Below are 7,263 nucleotides of genomic sequence, written 5' to 3'. Positions count from 1 at the left end.
TGTTCACAATAGCAAGGAGTTGGAAACAACCTAAGTGCTCATCAACAAACTAATAGAGAAGCTGTGGTATATTCACACAATGGAATACTACGCTGCATTCAAAAACAAGGAACTCATGCAATATTATTCAAAATGGGTGACCCTGGAGGACATTATGCTGAGTGAAGTATCTCAGTCAAAAAAGGACAAATACTGCATAGTGCCACTGTTGTAGAACAGGACTGACATTAGGGTTGGGGTAAGACTAAGAAAAACGGGATAAATTATGTATACTGCATTGAGACAGATGAGGAAGAGAACAATTTAAAAGCGATATATGATTGGGTATTATGGTTATGACAAGAGTCCAGAATGGTTGCATAGTGGAGTGTACTGGAAGGAGGGGAATTGTATACATACCAATGAAGGAATTCTTCTTTTACTTTTCAAAGAGAAGAATGAACTGTGGGAGAGGGGTGGGCAGGGACAAAAATGCAACAATGAATGAATGGAAATCCAAAATCTCTGTAAACATTCATTAAAATTAATAAAAAAATAATTGGTTACATGGTAACAATAGGAATGCTAGTTGCTGAGGAAATAGTTTTTTTGCCCTAGTTGTCTGTATTTAAGAAATTATTTTAAAATTTAGTTATACAAACAAAAACCAGAAAGCTATGTCCTGAGCCCTCATCCCCAGGTCTATATGGCTATAGACACAGGGAAACAGTGAACAAGGATTTACCTGAGACTTTAAGTCCTCCTATGACTCCAAAGGCCCGTCAGAAGTGAAGGTAGCATCCACACTGACTCAAGCCTTCCCTTTGGCCCCTCGTGTGCCCCACACAATGGTCCCTGAAATCACAGCTCTTCCAGGTAAGGGGGTGCTCACAACTCCTTCCTGCACTGGTCCCCTGTCCTCGAATCAGCCACAGGTACTGTGTGTTAGCCCTCGTGAAGTTATGCAAGAACTGCTGGTCCAGATTCCAGATCATCTTGGTGACCAGGTGACCATAGTCCTGTGGTGTCCACTTAGGTTTTCTGCCATGGTGAGTGCCCCACTGGAAAATGCACATCAATCTCAGAGGGCTATAAACCACTTCCCCGTTTGCGTTTGTGCTCCTGCACCAACTTTCTTGTTAAAGTTGGGCCCAGGGGATTACTGGGGCTCTTGTCCATCAAAGCAAGTTGGGAGCTCCCTTGTGAGGGTGGAATCAAGTAAATGCATCTTCTTGCAAAGCCTGAAGTTTGTCTGTAGCTCATGTGAGTTTCCATCAGGTATGGAGGAAACCTTGGTCAATACCAAGTCTCATCCCTCATCCCCTCCACGTGTGTTTCTGGGCTTTCTCATTATCAATTAGTTGGAAATTGCACGTAGACCGTGTTCCTGCCTCATAATATCATTCTAACCTTCAGCCTCCTCCCAAGAGACTCCAGGAGACAGCAGCTGGGAGTGCAACTCAACAAAGGTACTGTGCTCACATTTTCTGGTGAATGTTTATTCCTATGATGAAACAATTGTATCTGAATTTGATGGTAAAAACAGTGGATTGTGCTGGTAACAGACTGAGGCAATGCTAAGCTCTGTTCATGTGGATAGAGCTGCTCTTGTGCATGTCCTTATTCACCTTGCATAAAAAGAGAGAGTATTTTTACGATCTACCCCAGCACCTGGCACAGAGAAGGTCCTCGGTAAATATCTGAATGAATTGATGATCATTTTCCTCATACTTATAAACGTTGTTGTTGTGTACCATAGACTCATCGCCAAATCATAGCTGACCCTCCAGTGGGTTTTCAGAGGCAGTAAATCACATGGGAGGAGATCACTCATCTTTCTCTCGTGGAGCAGCTAGTGGATTCAAACCATGTGCCTTTAGATTGGCAGCACCATTCCTTACCACTAAATCACCAGAGTCCCTTATAAATAGGGATTTGTTTTTGCTCATTTTGGCACTGGCATCATTCCTTAAAATGAAGCTTTGAAAAAGAATCTCTGAGTGCCCAAAGCTTGTAGAAGAGGTTCCCAATGGTCTCAAATGATGCAGAATCAGTGTATCTCCATGAAAGGAGACTGAATAATGGGATTGTGAGCGATGTTTCACATCTCTCTGTATTCATGGAATCTGAATATAATTTCTCTTTCATGTATAATTTTTTTACTCTCCTCTCTCACAAATGAAACCAAAGGATTCTATAATGAAAAGTCCAAAGGTAACTGTTTATTTCAATTGAGCAGACAGGTATATCAGGCAAATAAAGACAGATGAACACATTAATTAAGAATACCTTAAGGGAGTGTAAATAGATTCTTTTTAATAATTCACAACTACTATGTGTATCTTCAGCTGTTTTTGCAGAGAAAATGTCTTCAGACAACCAGTGGTCGGCAGATGAGGATGAAAGCCCACTGTCCCGCCTCATCAGGAAATCTAGGGATTCCCCCTTTGTCCCTATAGGTAAGTGCCAGCCTTGACTGGATGCTGGGAAATGGTTTGTAAGAATGTAATGATGCCTTACTCATTGTCTTTGAAGATTTAAATGCTTCATAGAATTGATTTTTTTAAAAAAAAATTAAAGCTAATCTCCTATATAAGCATGAATATGATTTAAACTTTCAGAGTAGTTTCAAAGTGCATGATGAGTCCTCAATAAATGCTCAATAAATAAACACTTTAAGTCAGAACAGGTTAGACCAAGAAAGAGAGCCAGGTTTCACTTACTCACTCAACCACTCACTCTCGGAGGTTGGGTTGAATTAGACAGCGATGCTCTGTTGGATTTCTGAGGCTGTAAATCCTGAGAGGAGGAAATTGTCCATCTTTCTCTGTTCCCACTGGAGTCTTGGGTGTCTGGAGACCCTTCTCTTAGGTTAACAGCACAACTTGATATGGTTCACACCACCAGAGCTCTTCAGGTTTTTCCTAGTAATAATGTGAGGGTTGTTTGATTTTGTTTACATGGCTGTATATCTTGAAATAATTTTATTTAGCTCTTGTCATCCATTCTTATTAAAGGGCTATCTAAAATTAATAAATGAATTTTTAGTTCCTGTTGTTAGGTTCTGTTGAGTACAACTTACAGTGACCCTAGGAACAACAGATCCGAACCCTGTGCTATCCTGTGCCATCCTCACCATTTCTGACACACTACAGCCCATTGCAACAATCACTGTGTCAAACCATCTGGTGAGGGTCTTCCTCTCTTTTCCTGACCCTTTACTCTGGTTATCTGGTAGTAAGAAGCTGCATTGGAAACCCAAAGGGACAAATCCACCAATTTTTCTGAGCAATGAAAGATGTGCTGTCTCCTCCCATGTGATTAACTGCTTCCAAAGACCCACCAGATGGTCAGCTATCGGTCGGTTCCAACTTGAAAGTACACAACAGCTACCTTCCTTTCTTCCTTCCTTCCTTCCTTCCTTTCTTCCTTTCTTCCTTTCTTCCTTTCTTTCTTTCTTTCTTTCTTTCTTTCTTTCTTTCTTTCTTTCTTTCTTTCTTTCTTTCTTTCTTTCTTTCTTCTTTCTTTTTCTCTCTCTCTCTTTCTTTCTCTCTTAACAATTACCTTTTGAAGCATAATGTCCCTCTCTAAAGAACAGCTTCTCCTAAAATATGTCCAAAATATGTGAGACAAAGCTTTGCATCTGCCTCCAAGGAACTCTCTGGCTGTACTTTCTCCAAGACATAACTGTTCACTGTTCTGGCAGTCTATTCAGAGTCTATTCAGTACTATTAACTAACATATGTCAAAGGCATCAATTTTTCTTCTGTCATCCTTATTCATTGTCCAGCTCTAGTCAATGTTATGGAATTGACTAAATGAATTTTCACTTTGCCGTGCTGATTCAGAATCAACAGCAGCAATATAGTATCCTGAGAGTCAAGCAGGGATTATTGAGATGTAGAGTTCTTTTCTCCCTTATTCTTATTATTAAGTAAATAGAGTAAGGATGTCAGTTTAAAGTGTTCCTGATGCAAGGCAAGATTTTTTCAGTTGCTTTCTGTGCACATGAAAGTTAGCCAATGAATAAATATGGCCAAAGAATGAATGCCTTTGAAGAATGGTGTTGGAGAAGAGTACTAAATAAAGAACTGCCAGAAAATGAATGGACTGCAACAGAATGAACAAGTTGATCTTGAAGGAAGTGCAACCAGGGTGTTCTTCAGAAGGAAGGATGGTGAAGCTTCGTTTTACATATTTGGGGCATGTTGTCAAGAGGGGCCAGTGTTTGGTAAAAGACATCATGCTGTAGAGGGTCAACCAAAGAGAGGAAAACCCTCAAGGAGGTGGATTGACATAGTGACTGTAACTGAGGCTAAGACTCGGCCTTGAACATGGCAGAGATCACAGGATGCCACAGGACAGGGCAAGGTTCAGATCTGTAGTTCACTGGGTTGCAGGAGTCATATAGCCCACGGGTGGCACTCAAAAACAATAGCAAAGCAACTCCATTTATAGGCGGAGGCTTTTTCTTCTTCTTCTTCCATTACTGGGAATATTTTGGAGGGGGAAAATCTGCTCCTAATGTTCTAGCTAAAAGCCCAAGCTTCAAAGAACTGTAAATCAATTCAGAGTCTAGACACTGTATGAAAGCCAGGGCCTTCCCACACACTGGGGAGTATGAGCATTGAGTGCTGGGTTGGACTGCTCAGAGGTCATTCCTGCTGGCTTCCTGGTGTGTGTCCCCTGTTGAGGTTGAAGTTTAGCTGAACTGGGTAAGAGGAGTGGTGTTTTAACTAGATCTGGAGCCTCCGCTTCTCAGTGCTTTCCTGATGCGTACTTAGTGTGTTTACAATTTCCAATAGATACTACAAGACTGTGGATTTAAAAATATATACAGAATAAGCACCAATATCAACTTTCAAAATCTGGGCATTCTCACTCTCCTTCATCTCTTCTGGATGCTTGTGTTACTGTAAGCATCACTGTTCGCTGCTCCAAGCTGTTCAGCTCTGTCTTACAGGGTCTCTGGGAGCCAGAATGGACTCCATGGCTGTGGTAGGCTCAATTTTTTCTAATAACTGTTAATATTACTCACTTAAATGAAACATTCATAAATTCATGGATATAGTAATTTCATAGTACCTTCTAAGAAGGTATAAATCATGTTTCCATTGCAACTGCTAATCTCCTAACTCCAGGTCATTTTTCACCTCTCAAAAAGAATAAACATTTACGCCACAGAAGTAGCTCACATTTAGAAGTTTCATTTAATTTTATTAAAATCTGTAACAGCACCCACTAGAATTGAAAGCAAATAATTTAATAGTGATTTATTCATGGAAGCCTTTTTAGCTAGAAAAACAATTCAAGAACTCACTTCTTGAACAGCTTGCTATAATAAACAGATTAATCTCCATGTCTGTTTTACATTAAATTAATGATTAGAGCAGGAAGATAAAAATGTTCCCAGTAAAATTGAATTAAATACAAACACCAGAGAGACTGCATGGAAAACAGTAAAGTTTCTGTTTTAAATCTATAAAAGAAACAAAGCTAGTTTAAGCAAGAATGGGACCTTGATTTGATCAGAGAGGAGAGCCAGATAATAAATAATGATGAAAACTGTATACATATCGTGGAATAGTTTTATTCAGCTACAGTTCTTTTCAACAACATCGAATATGTATTTCCTGCCACAGGATGGAGTGTCTGAAGCAGATAATTTATGAAACAATTTTGTTATCTCAAATAATTTCCATCATCATGGGTCTGTTTATGTGAAAATCCACTTGTTATTATTGTTATATGCCCTCAAGCCAACTGTGACTCATAGTGACCCTCCAAAGACTGGCCCCTCCTGGCCACGTGCCCAAGGTACATGAGGCGGCGCTTCCAAATCCTTGCCTCTGAAGAACAACTGGTGTCACCCTCTCTAGGACAAACCTGTTTGTTCTCTTGGCAGTCCATAGTATGTTTAATACTCTACTCCAGCACTACAGTTCAAAGACATCAATTCTTCTTCTGTCATCCATATTCGTTGTTCAGCTCTCTGATGCATAGCAGTAATTGCGAGACTATGGCCTGGATCAAGTGGACCTTAATCTCTAGACTGACATCATTTGCTCTTCAGCACTCTGGAGAGGTTCCTGACAGCAGATTTTCCTAATGCAATTCGTCTTTTGATTTTTCTGACTGCTGGTGCCAAGAGTGTCGATTATGGAGCTGAGCAAGCTGATCTTTAATCTCTTTACCGTCTAACATGATGCTACCAGTTAGCCCGTGGTGAGAAACTTCATTTTCTTTATGTTGAGTTTCAGTCCATTTTGAAGACTGCAGTGCTTGACCTTCTTCAGCAAAAGTTCAGGTCCTTCTTGGTTTCAGCAAGCAATGTTGTATCATCTACATAATGTACATTGTTGATAAATCTTCCTCCAATCCTGTTGCTACATTCCTCCTCATAAAGTCCAGCCTATCCAGCCTACCAAATTATCTGTTCCACATATAGATTGAAAAGTTATGGAGATAAGATGTATCCCTGATGCACTCGCTATCTGATTTTGAATCTTCTAGTTTTCTTGCTTTCTGCTCAGGACTGCTTCCTGGTCCAAGTATTGGTTTCACATAAGCACAATAAGTGTTCTGGAATTCCCACTCTTCTCAAGGTTAGCCACAATTTGTTCTGATCCACACTGCCAAATTCCCTTGTATAGTCAATGAAACACAAATAGACATTCCTCTGGTACTCTCTGCTTTCAGCCAAGATCCATTTACTTTGCTTAAAATAATTTTATGATCACTGTTAAGGTCTCTGCATAGCTAATATGTCTTTTAAATCAAGGCAGATTATTTGGTTTTGCTTTTTCACTTGATACTTAATACACATATTTGTACATATTAGTACTTTACTTCTGTATAATTTTTAATAGTTATAGCAGTTTTTCTTGTGGCTGAACCATTTGGGTTATTTCATTTTTCCCTCACATGGTACAGCCAGGAACATATTTAGGTGACAATTTCTTGAGTTTTATTTTGGTTATTTCCTAAAAGTATGTTCTAAAAAATGAAATTTACAGGAAAAAAAACCACATGTCCATCTTGGTGTTATTTGTTATCTATTTTTATAATTATTTCCAGAAAGATTTGACCACACTTAGATCTCAGCGTTGCGCCCTTTCCCCTACATGCCTGCTATAATGGTTTATTGGTTTTTTTGGGGGGGTTTTCTTGCTGTATTTATATTTTCACTGTATCAGTCATTTGTATTTTAATTTCGTTAACTGCCAATCGTGCTATATACTTGTAGCGAACCATAGAAATGATCCCTGAAAGTATAGTCTTCCA

This window comes from Elephantulus edwardii, unplaced genomic scaffold (assembly GCF_000299155.1).
Source record: "Elephantulus edwardii isolate Elephantulus edwardi_28Jun2011 unplaced genomic scaffold, EleEdw1.0 scaffold00278, whole genome shotgun sequence".
Lineage (NCBI taxonomy): Eukaryota > Metazoa > Chordata > Mammalia > Macroscelidea > Macroscelididae > Elephantulus > Elephantulus edwardii.
This window is presented reverse-complemented; position numbering follows the sequence as displayed.